This window comes from Carcharodon carcharias, chromosome 19 (genome assembly GCF_017639515.1).
Source record: "Carcharodon carcharias isolate sCarCar2 chromosome 19, sCarCar2.pri, whole genome shotgun sequence".
NCBI lineage: Eukaryota > Metazoa > Chordata > Chondrichthyes > Lamniformes > Lamnidae > Carcharodon > Carcharodon carcharias.
This window is the reverse complement of record NC_054485.1, coordinates 54,943,308-54,961,571: the sequence shown is the minus strand read 5'-3', so window position 1 is coordinate 54,961,571 and position 18,264 is coordinate 54,943,308. Positions and strand designations below refer to the sequence as shown.

The 18,264-nt window shown below is 43.9% G+C and overlaps 1 long non-coding RNA gene across 1 annotated transcript in view; it reads left to right on the top strand.

Annotated features, from left to right (window-relative positions):
- LOC121291113 overlaps positions 1 to 15,289 on the top strand; it is a 29,791-nt gene extending 14,502 nt beyond the window's left edge. Inside the window, exons 2-3 of the long non-coding RNA XR_005945961.1 lie at positions 3,779 to 3,907; positions 15,237 to 15,289. This is a non-coding gene — a long non-coding RNA (uncharacterized LOC121291113). The remainder of the gene's footprint in view (positions 1 to 3,778; positions 3,908 to 15,236) is intronic.
- The last annotated feature ends 2,975 nt before the right edge of the window (positions 15,290 to 18,264 follow it).

Genomic DNA, 18,264 nt, shown 5'->3' with positions numbered 1-18,264 from the left:
AACCCCCACTCTCATCCAAATAAGCTGAAAAAACCTCAAACCTGTTGGACAACTGCAAGGGCTGAAGCTCCTGCACTCCTGCCCTCTGGGTCCCATTACCCACCTTGCTTGCAGTCACATCCACCTGTCCCTGACCACTGATCAAATCAGAAGAATCTATCCTAAGGGGTGTGACCGCCTTCTGGAATAAAGTGTCCTGGTGACTTTTTCCTCTCCCTGATATGCCACTGTGCCTGCAGCTCGGCCTCCAGCTCAATAACTCGGAGCTGAAGTTCCTGCAGCTGCAAATACTTACTGCAGATGTGTTTGCCCTGGCTCACACCAGTATCCAGAAGGTCCCACATCCTGCAATCACCTGTCCTGCCATCTCTAATATGTGTTAATTAATTAATAATTGCTAATTAATAAATTATAATTAATACCGCCTACATTTCCCAGTGGGTTTCGGCACTGCCAGTAAATTTTACAATACAGATAAAACAATACAGTACTTACAATACTGATGAAACAGCATTAATGATACCAGTTACTGGTTTACCTGTTCCTTCCACTGCACCAAAGTGGAAATCAAATACTGGGGGCTGAAAAAGAGTAGAAGGAAAAAAAACACCTTCTCCCCACCCTTCACCGAACTCCCAACTCAGCATACTTTACTTCTTGCGGTAAAGCTTACCTAAAGCACCCTTTTGCCCCGATGCAAACAATTCCCACTTTGAACCAAATTCCCAAATACTCAGTCTCTGTCTCATTCAGGCTGAAGTCTCCCCTCACTGACCATGCACTTTACAAGTCCCTTTCTTACGTAGAGCTGTGATGAGTCACTCTCTGCCTTAGCTTCCTGCTACAGTAATCAACATCTATTCAGGGACCTATTCAGGCAAGGGCTTTCAGGTGATTGACAGTTAATTGCCTCTAGGGCAGTTGCCTATTTAACTAAGCTATTTAACTTACTTAAGGGCTACTAGTTCTAGGTCAGAAGCTGGCTTTTACTCTAAAATTGAACTTGAAAAAGATTTACCAATTGAATTCCCACTTTGAACCAAATTCCCAAATATATTCACTCGGTCTCTGTCTCACTCAGGCCGAAGTCTCCCCTCACTGACCATGTGCCTCTTACTGACCATCACTATTACTATCAGCACTGGATACAGCAAGGGCCACCAATCCTGATAACATCTGGCAGTAGTGCTGAAGACTGGTGCTCCAGAAGTAGAAGCGACTCTAGTCAAGCTGCTACCATACAGCTATAGCACTGGCATCTACCCGACAATGTGGAAAATTGCCCATGTTTGTTTTGTTCACAAGAAGCAGGACAGATTACTGCTCCATCAATGTACTCTCAATCATCAGCAAAGTGACGGAAGATGTTTTCGACAGTGCCACTGAGTAGGACTTACTCATCAACAACCTACTCACCTACGCTTATTTGGGGTCTGCCAGGAACACTCAGCTCCAGACCTCCTTACTGCCTTCATCCAAACATGGACAAAAGAGCTGAATTCCAGAGGTGAGGTGAAAGTGACTGCCTTGACTGCGTATAGCATAAGGAGCCTGAGTAAAATTGAATATAATGAGAATCAGGAGAAGAACTTTCAACTAGCAGAAGTCATTCCTAGCACAAAAGGAGATGGCTGTGGTTGTTGGAGTGTAATCATCTCGGCCTCAAGACAAAGGTGTAGGTGTTTCTCGGGGCAGTGTCCTAAGCTCAAACATCTTTATTAGCTTTATTAGTGACCTTCTCTCCATCATAAGATCAGAAGTGGGGATGTTTGCTGATGATTGCACAGTGTCCTGTACCATTCGCAGCTCCTCAGGTACTGAAATAGTTGGCACTTGCATGCAGTAAGACTTAGACAACATTCAGGTTTGGGCTGATAATTAACTGGCAAGTAACATTGATGCCACATGTACTAGGCAATGACTATCTTCAACAAGAGAGGGTTTAATCACTTCCCCTTGACATTTAACAACATTATTATCAATGAATTTTCCATTATCAACATCCTTGGTGTTACCATCGGCCAGAAATGTAACTGGATTAGCCATATAAAACAAAAACAGAATTACCTGGAAAAACTCAGCAGGTCTGGCAGCATCGGCGGAGAAGAAAAGAATTGACGTTTCGAGTCCTCATGACCCTTTGACAGAACTTGCCATATTAAAATACTATATAAATACCATATAAATAATGCCTATTGAATCCTGACCATTCCTTGATTGTTGCTGGATCAAAATCCTGAAACTCTCTACCATACAGCACTCTGGGAGTACCTTTATCACACTGACTGTAGTGGTTTTAAGATAGCTCACTTGAGGGCAGTTAGGGATGGGTGATAAATGTTGGCCTTGTCAGTAATGCCAACATCCCATGAATGAATAAACAAACCCTCAAGCCCAACAACCCTCTGAGATATTTGCTCACTTCCAATCCTGGCCTTGTGGGCATCCTCCATTTTAATCACCTCACCACTGGCCACTGTGCATTCAGCTGGCTTTTAGCTCTGGAATTCCCACTTTAAATCTCTCCATTTTGCAAACTCTTATTCCTTCTTTAAGATACTCCTTAAGACCTACTTCCTTGACTAATGTTTTGGCCATCTGCCATCATTTCTCCTTATGTGGGTCAGTATCATATTTTGCTTGCTGACACTGCTGTGAAATGCCTTGGGATGTTACACTAAGTAAAAAAGCTATATGAATCCAAGTTACTGTTATTAAGTAACTTCCTTTCATCAAACTGACATTGAAATAACGGTGTTCATTATTTTGTCAAGGAATGTTATTCGCGCAGCTCAGGCTCAGGTTAATGCTTTTTAAATATTATCCATTGTAAGCATCATTGATCGAAGGATTGTTTGACCTACTTGTCTGTGATATTTATTGTTAGGTACAGCATGCACTAGAGTTGTATTGCATATTGTATCACGCAGGAGCTGCGAGCTGCTGAAAGTGGAAAATGCAAGTCGTCCAGACAGCTGCTGAATCTGCCTGAAATGAGGATAATGTAAAAACAGCTCCTTTATAACCAGTACGACTCTCAAATATATGAGCTGTCGTGACAGGTGCATACAACATAACATGTGCAGGCCAGATACTGTCGCTTGGTTCTTATTTTTTAAATTAAATCTGGGGATATGGGTGTCACCGGCAACGTTGGCATTTATCGCCTGTCCCTCATTGTATTCGAGAAGGTGGTGGCGAGACACCTTCATGGACCATTTCAGTCTCTGTGGTGACAATGCTCCCATAGTGCTTTTTTTAGTGGAGTTTCTTACAAAGCCCAGGATCAGATTGCTGTAGACTATTGTTTTGGTGTCATCATTGGCTGAGTTGTAAATTTCTTGCCTTTGCAATAAAAAGTCGTGAGCTTGAATCCCATGCCAGAGGCTTCAACACAAATTCTAAGTCACCATTCCAGTGCAGTCCTGAGAGAATGTCGGAAATGCCATCTTTGCAGGAGACATTTAACCAAGGGCACATTTTCCCTGCAGGTGAATGGAAACGATCCCATGGCGTTATTCAACTAAGAGCAGGGTTGTTCTCCCCGGTGCCCTGGTCAATATTTATCCCTCAACCAATAACACTCAAACAGATTACCTGGTCATTATCACATTGCTATTTGTGGGACCTTGCTGTGCACAAGTTGGTTCCTGTGTCTTCTACATTACAACAGTAATTACACTTCAAAAATGCTCTAATAGCTGTAAAGTGCTTTAAGATGTCCTGAGCATGTGAAATGCACTAAACAAAAGCTTTTTATTGTTATTTTGTTTGGCAGGTTGCAGGAAAGGCCCAACTCCCTCATCAAATCCACCACTGTGCTGCCTCCTCTGCTGGCTCAGACCTGTCGGTGGGGCAGGCCATACCCAGGGATGGTGATGGTGATGTCTAGGACATTGTCTACAAGGTATGATTCCATGAGGATGACAATGTCAGGCTTCTGCTTGACTAGTCTGTGGGGCAGCTCTCCCAATTTTGGCACAAGCCCCCAGAAGTTCGTAAGGAGGAATTTGCAGGGTTGACTGGGCACAGTGTGCTGATTTTTCAGGGTTGGCTGGGCATGGTGTGCTGATTTTGCAGGGTTGGCTGGGCACGGTGTGCTGATTTTGCAGGGTTGGTTGGGCACGGTGTGCTGATTTTGCAGGGTTGGTTGGGCATGGTGTGCTGATTTTGCAGTGTTGGTTGGGCACGGTGTGCTGATTTTGCAGGGTTGGTTGGGCACGGTGTGCTGATTTTGCAGGGTTGGTTGGGCACGGTGTGCTGATTTTGCAGGGTTGGTTGGGCACGGTGTGCTGATTTTGCAGGGTTGGTTGGGCACGGTGTGCTGATTTTGCAGTGTTGGTTGGGCACGGTGTGCTGATTTTGCAGGGTTGGTTGGGCACGGTGTGCTGATTTTGCAGGGTTGGTTGGGCACGGTGTGCTGATTTTGCAGGGTTGGTTGGGCACGGTGTGCTGATTTTGCAGCGTTGGCTGGGCACGGTGTGCTGATTTTGCAGCGTTGGCTGGGCACGGTGTGCTGATTTTGCAGGGTTGGCTGGGCATGGTGTGCTGATTTTGCAGGGTTAGCTGGGCACGGTGTGCTGATTTTGCAGGGTTGGCTGGGCACGGTGTGCTGATTTTGCAGGGTTGGTTGGGCACGGTGTGCTGATTTTGCAGGGTTGGTTGGGTACGGTGTGCTGATTTTGCAGGGTTGGTTGGGCACGGTGTGCTGATTTTGCAGTGTTGGTTGGGCACGGTGTGCTGATTTTGCAGGGTTGGTTGGGCACGGTGTGCTGATTTTGCAGGGTTGGTTGGGCATGGTGTGCTGATTTTGCAGGGTTGGCTGGGCACGGTGTGCTGATTTTGCAGCGTTGGCTGGGCATGGTGTGCTGATTTTGCAGGGTTGGCTGGGCACGGTGTGCTGATTTTGCAGGGTTAGCTGGGCACGGTGTGCTGATTTTGTTTCTAGTATTTCTATCAATGCCAGGTAGCCCATCTGTTCAAATTTCTTTTTGATTTTTTTGTCAGTTTGGTACAACTGCATAGTTTGTTAAACCATTTCAGAGGGCAGTTAAGAGTCAATCATATTGCTGTAGATCTGGAGTCACATGTAGGCCAGACTGGGTAAGGATGGCAGATATTTCTTTCTCTAAAGGACATTAGTAACCAGATAGGTTTTTACAACAAGCCAGCACTTTCATGTTACCTTTACTGAGACTAGTTTTTAATTTCAGATTTATTAATTAATTGGATTTAAATTCCACCAGTGGCAAAGGTGGTATTTGAGCTCAAGCACCCAGACCATTGGCCTCGGCCTCTGAATTATCAGCCCTGTAGCATTACCACTAGCCATTCTCCTCAAGGAAGCCTCCTGCTGATAACCAATGATCCCCCTTCCTCAACTGATGAATCAGTACTCCTGCATGTTGAATGTCACTGAAGTCAACAAGGGCCCAGTTTATCCCCCAGTCTACCAATACCATCAAGCCAGGGGACCATCCCTGGTTCAGTTACGACTGCAGGAGAGAATACCAGGAGTATCACCAGGTATACCAAAAATTAGGTGCCTACTTGGTGAAGCTACAACACAGGATTGCATGCATACCAAACAGCAGCATGCAATCGACAGCTAATCTCTGCAGCCTTGTCACATCCAGTTGTGAAAGGTGGTGGATAATTAAACAACTAACCAGAGGAGGAGGCTACACAAATATCCCCATCCTCAATAATAGGAAGCCCTGCACAATAGTAGAGAAGACAAGGCTGAAGCATTTGCAACAACCTTCAACCACAAGTGCCAAGTGAATGATCCTTCTTGGCCTCTCCCTGAGGTCCCCAGCATCACAGATGCCAGCCTTTAACCTATTTGATTCACTCCACATGATATCAAGAAATGTCTTAAGGCACTGAATACTGCAAAGGCTGTGAGCCCTGACAACATCCTGGTGGTAGGACTGAACATTGTTCTCCAGCACTAGCTGCATCCCTATCCAAGCTGGTCCAGTACAGTCACAGCATTGTCATCTACCCAACAATTTGAAAAATTGCCCAGGTATGTCCTGTCCACAAAAAAAAACAGGACACATCTAAAACAAAAATAAAAATAGCTGGAAAAACTCAGCAGGTCTGACAGCATCTGTGGAGAGGAATACAGTTAACGTTTCGAGTCCGTATGACTCTTCATTAGATGAAGAGTCATACGGACTCAAAACGTTAACTGTATTCCTGTCCACAGATGCTGTCAGACCTGCTGAGCTTTTCCAGTTATTTTTATTTTTGTTTCAGATTTCCAGCATCCACAGTATTTTGCCTTTATCTCAGGACAAATCTAATTCTGCTAATTACTGCTCCATTAGTTTACTCTCAATCATCAGCAAAGTGCAGGAATTTGTCATCAACGGTACTATCAAGAGACACTTGCACAGAATTAACCTGCTCACTGATGCTCAGTTTGGTTTCTGCTAGGGTGTCTTTGTTCCAGTCTTCATTATGGCCTTAGTCCAAACATGGACAAAGGAGTTGAACTCAAGAGGTGAGGTGACAGTGACTGCCCTTGACATCAAGGCAGTATTTGATTGAGTATGGCGTCAAGGAGCCCCAGCAAAACTAGAGTCAGGAGGAAAACTCTCCACTGGCGTCATACCTAGCACAAAGGAAGATGGTTGTGGTTGATGGTCATCAATCATTTCAGTCCCAGGACTGCAAGAGCACCTCAGGGCTTAGGCCTTAGGCCCAATCGTCTTCAGCTTCATCAAAAACTTTCTCCCCATCATAAGATCAGGAATGGGGATGTTCACTGATGATTACACAACGTCCAACACCATTCACAACTCCTCAGACACTGAAGCGGTCTGAATCCATCTGCAGCAGGACCTGCATAACCTTGATCCTTGGGCTGATATATGGCAAGTAACATATGTGTCACATAACTGGCAGGCAATGACCATCTCTAACAAGAGAGAATCCAACCATCTCCCCTAGACATTTGACGGCATTACCATTGCTGAATTCTCCACCCTCAATATCCTGGAGGATCACCATTGACCAGAACCTGAGCTGGACCAGCCAAATAAATACTGTGGCCACAAGAGCAGGTCAAAGGCTGGGAATTCAGAAGCGAGATCTCACCTTCTGACTCCTCAAAGCCTGTCCACAACCTATAAGGCCGGAGTCAAGGGTATGACTCAATACTCTCTACTTGCCTGGATGAGTGCAGCTCCAACAACAATCAAGAAGCTCAAAACCATCCAGGAAAAAGTAGCCCACTTCATCAGCAACCCATCCACCACCTTAAACATTCATTCCCTCCACCATCGACACACAGAGGGCGCAGGGTGTACTATGTACAAGATGCACCGCAGCAACTTGCTAAGATTACTTCAACAGCACCTTCCAAACCTGCGATCTCTCCCCACCAACTGCAAGTTCCCTGCTAAGCCACACATCATCCTGATTTGGAACTTTATTGCTGTTCCTTCACTGTTGCTGGGTTGAAATCCTGGAACTCCCTTCATAACAGCACTCCTGTACCAGATGGAATACAGCTGTTGAAGAAGGTGGTTTGCCATCACCTTCTCAAGGGCATTTAGGATTGGGGAACAAATGCTGGCCTAATCAGAGATACTCACATTCCATGAAAGAATTAAAAAAAAATACAGAGCAAATTCATTTAGATCCATGGACTGGGTTTATATGGTTTGCTTCATGTCAGAGTCTCTCCTATACAATATTAAGATAATATGCCTGGGCTTCCAATTATCTAGAGGATTTGGGTATAGCCCATGTTTATCACAGGGACACAGGCTTGAGCTTCAAAGCTTCACATCCTTTGAGCTTGGGTGTTAATAATCAAGTGTGCAAGGAAAATCATCTGGGAAAGATTGATTTTCCATAATGCAGAAAACCAAATTTTCCATCCATCAGACAACTGTTAGTAGCCAACCACAAGGCAAAAAAATAATCTGCCTGCTCCTTCTGCCATTGAACCTGTTCAAAAGGTAGTGTTCACCTATGAGTCTGCCTCAGACCTGCAGAATTAACTATCACTTGCTGCAACAGGATTGAGAATGCTTTGGTCGGTGAAAACTCTGCATTCCTCATTGGTACTGTTAGGCAATGTTTCCAAACCTTTCTCTATACTTTGATTAGGTTACTGCTGCCTCTGCATCCCTGCATCCTTTTCACTGCTGCTTAGTATGACTGAGAGAATGAAAGCTGAGATATTTAAATGTTTAGTTCTTTTGCAGCAAGAATTTATAGGATTAGGCATGAGCCATTCAGCTGCTCAAGTGAATGCAGATCATAGCTGATCTGTGTCTCTATTTACTGAACATTTCCCCATATCCTTTGATACGATTACCTAGGAAGAAATCCGTTTTGAAAATGACAGTTGACCAAGCATCACAGCCTTTTGAGGGCAAGAATTCTAGATTTCCACTCCAGTTTGTCTGCAAAAGTTTGTCAATTTAGCTCCTGATTTGCTGGACAGAATTTAGCCCATGTCGGGCAGGCTCAGCAGGGGCGTGCTGCCCGCGATCTGGGCCGGAAGGTGATTTCAAGCTGGTGAGCCAGTTAAGGCCCGCCAGCATTAAACATGAGCTGCAGTGCTCAGCACTGCCCGGGTGGGAAGGGGAGGAGGAGGAGGGCGAGTGCGAACTTCACACACGTGCGTGAGCACGCGCTTCAGAATCTCCCCGAGGCACAAAACTGCCTCAGGGAGATGAAGAAGTTGTTTTTAAAAAATGAAGAATTTAAAAATGTAATAAAATATGTCCCCTTATGTGACATGTTATTAATTAAAGGTTAAAACTTTTATTTTATTCTTATTTGTTTTTGGAAACCTCATCCCACTCGTGGCCTTTTCGTCTGCTCGTCAACCGTAAGGTTGGATGGGTAGCAAAACATTTAACTTAATTGATTCTTTAATGGCCATAACAGGCCTTTTAATTATCGGGAGACGCGCTGCCAACTCTGGCGTGTGTCCGCTGACCAATCACCCGAGTGTGTGCTAACGTCAAGACGCTCGCCTGACATAAATGCGCGTCATTTCACGCACGAGCCGATCCCGCCAAGCTAAAACTTTTGCCCTGTGTTCAACAGCCTTGTTGTTCTGGTATCCCAGTCGGAGGGAATAGTTTCTCTGTATCGGCCCTATCAAATCCTTTTCTCCTGTTAATCTCCTCAATTAGATTGTTCCTTAACCTTTTATACTCAAGGAAGTACAACCTAATTTATGCAACCTTCCCTCATAACTTAACACTTTAAACTCTGGTACAATTTTGGTGAGTCTGCACAGCACCCGATCCAAGGTCAATATTTCCATCCTGAAGCCTGTGCTGAAAGCTGAATGCAGTATTCAGATAGACTCTCACAAGGCTCTGTACAACTGAAGCATAGTTTCTTCTCCTTAGTATTCCACCCCCCCACCCCCAATTCTCAAGAGATAGAAATTCCTCTGCTTGCAGTGCGCAGTGGAATTGTGTCAGTTCTATACCAGGGCCATGCATCATTCCAGCTGTTATAAATGCTTTAGCTGCCCAAGGATATTTTGTCTGAATTCAGCTTTTCCCGTTCCATAAAGTAGACCTCATATCTCCTATAAACATACATATGGTATCATCACCATGTGAAATTCACTTTAAACATGGACTGTATTCAGTATAGAATTTTCTGGAACTGCCTTTTTTAAAAAATGGACATTAAAAGGTTGCTAAGATGGCTGCTGAGGGTCAGGTGAGTTTTGCAATTTCTGCATAGACTCAGAAGTATCTCAACTCTACGGAAAGTTGCTAATTGAGTGACAGGCCTGGAATGCCTCCTTTGTATAGACATACCAAGGTGAAACCATTGTGGAATTCAGACCTACTGTTGTTTGGGGACATATCCAAAACTCAAAATCAATGGACTCCTAGATGCACTGTCTCTAAGCTCGATATGTAACAAAGGAAGTTGAAGACTCTAGTTAAATCATAAGTAAATTTGAATGGCCACCATCCACTCCCCATTGTGTATCAATGGCTTTGAATTTCAAATAATTCCGGGTGGACAATAGAAGTCTTGATCATGTAGTCACCTGACTGAAACTGTCTTCATGTAACCAATCTTACAGAACAGTAGCAGCACAAAAGACAGCAACATCTATGCTTAAAACTGGAGACTGCAACATTCTAAGGTCTCCAAGCCTATTCCTTTTTAAATTCATCAGTACAGAAAAAAAACCTCCTAGTAATAATACTACAGGCAACTAACTTTTTTACCTGCTGAAAATCCATCTCTTCAAGGGAATCCTGCAATGACTTTGATATATTACTTTGCTAATGAATTCATCTAGCTACACTACAAGAGTGGAAAAGAATCTCTTCTTCACCAGGCCTGTACTGAGACAAGCCAATCATGTGACTTACAAACTATTTCTTTTGTTTGTAACTTGTAAAAGTGCACTAGCCTCTTTAACTATATTTTCCTCAAGTGTGTACATGTTTGTAAGTGTGTGCATGTGTGTGCGTGAGTGAATGAGTGACATGGCCTTACATTTTTGGGGCAGACACATGAATAAATAACCACCTTTATTTAAACCCATGAAAAGCTTACTGCTGGTTATTCACATTGTACACTCAAAGGCTAAGAAACACACAAATCTTCCTTTTAAAAAGAGACATTGATTAAAGACTGTAAGAGAAGGGAACAGGAGTTTCAGTTTTCTCTCATCCCTATTCATAACAATAGATTCACTGACCAATACTTAATCAAATGTAGGGTGACATAGAGCAGCAGTGTGGAGGTCCTGTGGTGCAGTGGTTGGTGTCCTTGCCTCTGCACTAGAAACTGTGGGCTCAAGTCCCACTCCAGGATTTGATGGGTGAGGAAGGTGTGTTCATAATTTGGCTATGTTTGTTATCAGCCTGTAAATCCTTCCAATACGCCTGGTGGAAGGCTTTAAAAGTGGGAGAGTTTCCTGGTCAGCCATACTGTAGAATGCAACAGCAAACCACTGCAGTACTTTGCGAAGCATCATCATGGACCAATCCAGTGAAAGTCTTTGGTTGCAATGCCCTCTTAGTGCATGTTACCCGGAGGAGTGTAGCAGGATGACCTTTCATTGTAAAAACAAAATTACCTGGAAAAACTCAGCAGGACTGGCAGCATCGGCGGAGAAGAAAAGAGTTGACATTTCGAGTCCTCATGACCCTTCAACGAAGGACTCGAAATGTCAACTCTTTTCTTCTCTGCCGATGCTGCCAGACCTGCTGAGTTTTTCCAGGTAATTCTATTTTTGTTTTGGATTTCCAGCATCCGCAGTTTTTTGTTTTTGACCTTTCATTGTACTGGATTACCTATAAATCTCTCTCATGCACTTCCCTAACTTTTGGAAGCTGATTGATAATGAGATTAGGCCAACTGTAAACCAACTGGTTTATTTTATCTGAAATACATGAACAGTGGGATTTATCTATTTGCTATTGCTCTTAGTAACATCAGAAATAAGGATAATATGCAAACTCTGCCATTAATTAGGACCTACGTCACTTTACCAATCAGTATTGCTGACTGCCTGGCAATAACCTTTCTTATTAGAGTTTGTATGCCTTCACGAATCAATATAAAGTCAATCAGAAGCTTTGTCTTGCTGCAGAAAAATCAAGATCCTTCTACTTCATTAACTTATTCAAAACTCAATCTTGCTGCAGACTGTCCTTTTTCCACAGAGAGAGAACAACAAATGAGAAATCTCCCCTGTTTAAGCAAGCTGCTGTGCTCAGTGAATTAAATTAATCCAATGTTATAGTTTCTAAGGACATCCCTACTGCCTCAAACCAATTTGGTGTTGTGAGTATTATGTTAACTGTTACACTTGTGTTTCAATGAATGGACTTCATTAGCATTCCAGGTAGCTTTGTAAACCCCTTGGCTGAATTTAACTTTTTAACATCATGATATAGCTTAACCCCAAATTCCCTTCAGACAAAATAGTTAGAAATTTGAAAACATAGCAGAATTGTGAATAACTCTTTTGTACCAGGAACCATGCAGCCACTTAGAAGAATTTAGGAGATATCCTGTGCCCCAAGCATTAATATATTCGTGGAAATGCCAAACTTAAAACTGGGACAAAATAATTTTTCAAATGAATCTCCAGCTGAAATCTCACATGTGAAAGGGACAATTAAAAGCACACAGCAATTTGAGCACTTGCTATTGTCCCAGCTCGGTAGCATTGCTGCCAAATCTCTCTTGATGTTCAAAATTAAAAAGCAATCAAACAAAGTTGACATATTGGCAAAATTAGGTTGAGCAGCAGCAACAATACTGGTGGAGATGAAACTATCTATGAATTACTACAGACTAAGATAAGAGTTTGTTGACTGCTTTGTTTCAGGTTGAGAATACCTTTACAGGCAGCTTTTTGATGTCACAACTAAAACAAATTTAAGCACACATTTCTCCGAATTTCTCATGGCTACCCATTGGCAGCCTTGTTTCTCAAAACTCTATTAATTCTTTATTTGTTCTATCCACCTAAAAGTTTATTTTAAGGTCACATTTATAGGGTAGAATGTAACTATGCATGAAACTTAGATCTTGTAGGTGGAAACAAAGGCTCCTTGATTTGGTATAATGATGTAAATAGTACATCAACACACGAGCAAAATCATTATAGAATGTGCTGCATTGAGTGATTCATTGAGATTGTATACACTGAAATTGAGAGAGAGCTGGGAAAGAGAAGAGGGGGGGAAAACAGAGAGAGAGCGAGGAAAAGAAAGAGAGGGAGGATGAAAGGGGGAGATGAGAGGGAAAGGAAAAGAAAGGAGAGGGGAACTCATTATTAATAGGTGATGCTGCATAGGAGCACAGCAATAGCTCAGAGTCTGAGATTGTTATTTTAACCTGTAGAAATTCCTTATTATTACTACAATGTTACCTCTTATGTGGAATCATAGCGATTCAGTTGAAAATTAATGTTAATCATTTTGGATTCCTCTGTTGTGCTTCCTGAATGGGCTTCTTTCAGACAGGCAGTTTTCTGAGATCAGAGAGTTATTAGAAATTCACATGATGCAATTTTGGGAGGGTTTTCTCTTTTCCTTTCCAGGAGGCACTGATTCATGTTGGTCCATGGTTCCACTGGCACCCCCTAGTACTTCAGCCAAGAGACCATGGGTGGGTCTCAACAATTAATGTTGTGAGACTATTTCACAGAGGCGCATCGTAGATGACCTTAATTCTGACTTTATCTGGAACTCATACCCTTTTGAATTAGTGGCCAAATAGCAATCAGAAGCAAGACTGAACTAATGCTCTTTGCTGCAGACCGAATGATATCTGCAAAGTACGGTGGACCCTGTACAATTAAAGGAAAGATAAGAAACTGTGAGTTTGCTAAGAGAGGATAACATCATGGACCATGTAAGCATCCACATATAGATTTACTCTGCGAGGTTGGCAAATGGAATTTGGGACCGTTTCTGTGTGTCCCGGCAGGGGGTAGGGGTTGATGGTGTTGGAAAACAGTAATCAGCCGCAATTTCATAGCCACGCCCCGTAATTGTCTTGGAGATGGGTTTGGTGGCCATTTAGCTACTATGGGGGCGGGAACATACGCAGGGCTACTTAAGTGCAGCCCAATTTAAACAGACCATAGCAGGTGTTACCAATTGATTGCTGTTACTACAGATGCGAAGAACACAGATTCTCTGAATTCCAGGCGGTCTCAGGAGAGTCAGGGCCCTGGAACCCAGGGAAGGGTAGCCCCTTGATTCTCAGACACCAACCTGGAGTTACTGCAGGAGGCTGTGAGTGGGGCAAGGGCACAGGTGCCTGTGATCATCTGCTTGGAGAGTCACAGTCACAGTGTCTTGTGGCACTGGGTGTCAGTCATCTCCAGGTGGCTCTGTCTTCAGCAGTAGACCTGATTTTGAGGACATGGCCTCTGTTTCCTTCTTGTCCCTTGTCCTTTTCTCCTGTCTCCCTGATGCCTGGGTCTCTGTCCATCCTGTGGAAGGTGTTGCCCCTCATCACGACTGGACCCAAAATCTACCCCACTGCCAGCTGCAGCCTCCCTTGCAATCAGGTACTCACCCCTCCCCCCCACCCAATTGTGCTTGGCAGCCTTTCTCCAATTCCAGGTACCCGAGCACTTACTGTCCACTCTCCCCACCACCCATTTGGAATTGTTGGCACCTGTTTCCCAATTGGCGAGGCCCCTTCTGCATTTTTCACTCTTCTATGGAGTGTAGCTAAATTGTTTCAGCAGCCGTGACTGGTTCACTACTGTGGATCCATCTCCATTTAGCTGGTATGCAGCAGCCAACCCATGTGCCTTCATGAAAATCACAACATCCACCTTAATGAGCTCTTTAGCCACCTTATTTGGCCTTTGCTATGGATCAGGTAGGATTGTAGGGCCTCCCTCTCCCTGTCTACTAAAACAGGCCAGTGCCAATATTTTGAACCCCTGCCTGCCTCTGTTCCCGTAGACCCCAAATAACAAGCTGCAGTATTTTGCTATTATTTTATTGCAAGTGTTGCTCACAGAACCGAGTTTAGAAACACAGACAGACCAATTAAGAATCCGTTTGTTTCATCGAATCACAGAATCATTGAATTATGGGACCCTAAAATTCAGCCCCTTGACTCATTCTACTTCTAGGAGATTATCATCCCAGGAAACAAAAGTACATAAAAAAGTCACAATGATTGGAACTTTATGCACCTTGCCAGAGCTGACACAGTTAGAAAAAAACAGCTCCTTATATGGTAACTGGAAGTCAGAAACACAGAAAAATAACATTCCCTTTTCAATCGGGCTTGTTTCCAATAAAATGAAGATGCAAAAATAATTTACCATGGATTAGTTCATGACTGAGTGTCAAGAGCTACATGCAAGAAGATGATGATGATGAAGAATTGTAAGAGCGCAAGAAATAGGAGCTGCAGCAGGCCATTTGGCCCTTTGAGCTTACTCTACCATTCAACAAGAGTAAGACTGATCTCCTATTTTACCTCTATCCATGTCCTTCAATTGCCTTAGTCCCCAAAATTCTATAAACCTATTGCCTTGAATATGCTCGTGCAGTGAGCATCCAAAGCTCTCAGGGGCAGAGAATTCAAAAGACTTATGACCGTTTGAGTGACGAAATCTTTCCTCATCTTAGTCCAAAATGGCTGACCCCTTATTCTGAGACTGTGACTACTTGATTCATTTTCTCAGCATCTTCCCTGTCAAACTCTTTAACAATTTTATATGTTTCAATTAGATCACCTCCCATCCTTCTAAACTTCAGGAAAGATAGGCCGAGTCTACTCAAACTCTCCTCATGGAGCAATGCATTCATCCCAGGAATCAGTCTCGTGAACCTTTGTTGCATTCTCTCTAGGGTAAGTTTGGCCATCCTCAGGTAAGAAAATGTAAACCTCATCAATGCCCTGTATAATTGCAGTAGGACTTATTCACACTTACAATCCAATCCCCTTGGTAACAAAAGCTAACAGACCATTTGTGTTTCGAGTTGCTTGCTGTACCTGGATGCAATGTACATTCTAAGCTGTGCTGTTGTGTGGCCTTGCAGCAACCTGCACAGGTGGCACATAATTTGTCTTCTTTAAGTTACCCTACACGTGGGGTTGTGCAAGAAATTTAAAGGGCCTACACACTTAAACAAATCACAGGTAAGGGTACGTGGTGGCATAGTGGTAATATCACCCGACCAGTAATCCAAAACCCACTGGGGACACAGATTTGAATTCCACCATGGCAGCTGAGGAATTTAAATTCAATTAAGAAATCTGGAATTAAAAAAGTTAGCCTCGGTAATAATAACCATGAAACCATTGTCGTAAAAGTTTACTTAGTTTGTTAAGGGCATGTGTGAAGGGAAGGAAATTTGCCATCAATCCCAACACCCACACCCCCCCGGCAACACCTCCATGCCCCTTCAGCTGATGAGTCAATGCTCCTCCACATTGAATACCACTTGGAGGAAGCACTGAGGGTGGCAAAGGCACACATGTACTCTGGGTGGGTTACTTCAATTTCTATCACCAAGAGTGGCTCGGTAGTAACACGACTGATTGAGCTGGCCAGCTCCTAAAGGACATAGCTGCCAGATTGGGTCTGTGGCAGGTGGTGAGGGAACAACAAAAGGGAAAAATCTACTTAACCTCATCCTCACCAATCTACCTGTCTCAGATGCATCTGTCCATGACAGTATTGGTAGGAGTGACCACAACATGGTCCTTGTGGAAACAAAGTCCCACCATCACATTGAGGATACATTCCCCCATCGTGTTGTGTGGTACTCCCACTGTGCTAAATGGGATAGATTTTGAACAGATCCAGCAACTCAAAATTGGGCATCAGGTCTTGTGGGCCATCAGCAGCAGAATTGTTTACAACCACAATCTGTAACCTCATGTCCTGGCAAATCCCCCACTTTGCCATTATCTTCAAGCCAGGGGATCAATCCTGGTTTAATGAAGAGGGCAGGGAGGGCATGCCAGGAGCAGCACCAGACATAACTAAAATGAGGTGTCAACTGGTGAAGCTACAACCCAGGACTACTTGCACGCTAAACAGCGAGAGCAGCAAGTGATGGACAAAGCTAAGCAATCCCACAACCAACGGATCAGATCAAAGCTCTGCAGTCCTACCACATCCAGTCCTGATTAAACAACTTACTAGAGGAGGTGGCTCCACAAATATCCCCATCCTCAATGATGGGGAAGCCCAGCACTTCAGTGCAAAATATAAAGCTGAAGCATTCGCAACAATCTTCAGCCAGAAATGCCATGTGGATGATCCACATTCTCAGGAGGTCCCCAGCAACACAGATGCCAGTCTTCAGCCAATGTGATTCACTCTATGTGATATCAAGAAATGGCTGAAGGTACTGGATACTGCAAAGTCTATGGGCCCTGACAATATTCCAGCAATAGTACTGAAGGCTTGTGCTCCAGAGCTAGCCATGCCCCTAGCCAAACTGTTCCAGTACAGCTAAAACACTGGCATCTAACTGGCAATGTGGAAAATTGCCCAGCCATATCCTGTCCACAAGAAGCCTGACAAATCCGACCTGGCCAATTACCACCTCATCAGTCTACTCTCAATCAGCAACAAAATGATGAAGGGAGTCGTTGACAGTCAAGTGGCACTTTCTCAGACATAACCTGCTCACTGACGCTCAGTTTGAGTTGTGCCAGGGCTACTCAGCTCCTGACCTCATAACAGCCTTAGTCCAAACACGGAAGAAAGAGCTGAACTCAAGAAGTGAGAGAGAGAGTGACTGCCCTTGACATCAAGGCAGCAATCGACTGAGTATGGCATAAAGAAGCCCGAGCAAAACTGGAGTTAATGGGAATCGGGGGAAAACTCTCCAATGGTGAGAGAGGAAGATGGTTGTGGTTGTTAGAGGTTAATCATCTCAGTCCCAGGAAACACAGTAGGAGTTCCTTAGGCTAGTGTCCTAGGCTCAAACATCTTCAGCTACTTCATCAATGACCTTCCCTCCATCATAGGGTCAGGAGTGGGGATATTTGCTGGTGATTGTGCAATGTTCAATGCTATTCACAACTCCTCAGATACTGGAGCAGTCCATGCCCATATGCAGCAGAACCTGGACATTTTTCAGGTTTTGGCTAACAAGTGGCAAGTAACATTTGGCTGTCAAGTGTCAGGCAATGGCCATCTCCAGCAAGAGAGAATCCAACTATCTCCCCTTTACATTCAATCGCATTACCATTACAAAATCCAACACTCTCAACATCCTGAGGGTTACTATAGACCAGAAACTGAACTGGACCTGCCATATAAACACTAGCTGTAAGAGCAGGTCAGAGGCTGGGAATTCTGCAGAGTAACTCTTTTGAGTTAAAACCAATAAAACCAAATTAACAAAATTGGGATAAATCAGGCACAGCCCCTAATTCAGGTCAGCTGTAAAACCAAGAACAAAGTTTAAAGGAAACTTACAAACTTTAAATTAAAATTTGATTAAAGGGGTCAGCAAAACACTCCAGTCCCCGTGGTGCCCACCGGGCAAGCAAGGCCTCGAGAGTGCCAGCAGACTACATCTCCAGACTGCCCAAAGCCTGTCCACCATCTACAAGGCACAGGTCAAGAGTGTGATGGAATACTCTCCACTTACCTAGATGAGTAAAGATCCAACAATACTCGAGAAGCTCGACACCATCCAGGACAAAGCAGCCTGCTTGTTTGGCACCCCATCCACTGCCTTCAACATCCATTTCCTCCACCACCGATGCACAGTGGCAGCAATGTGTACCATC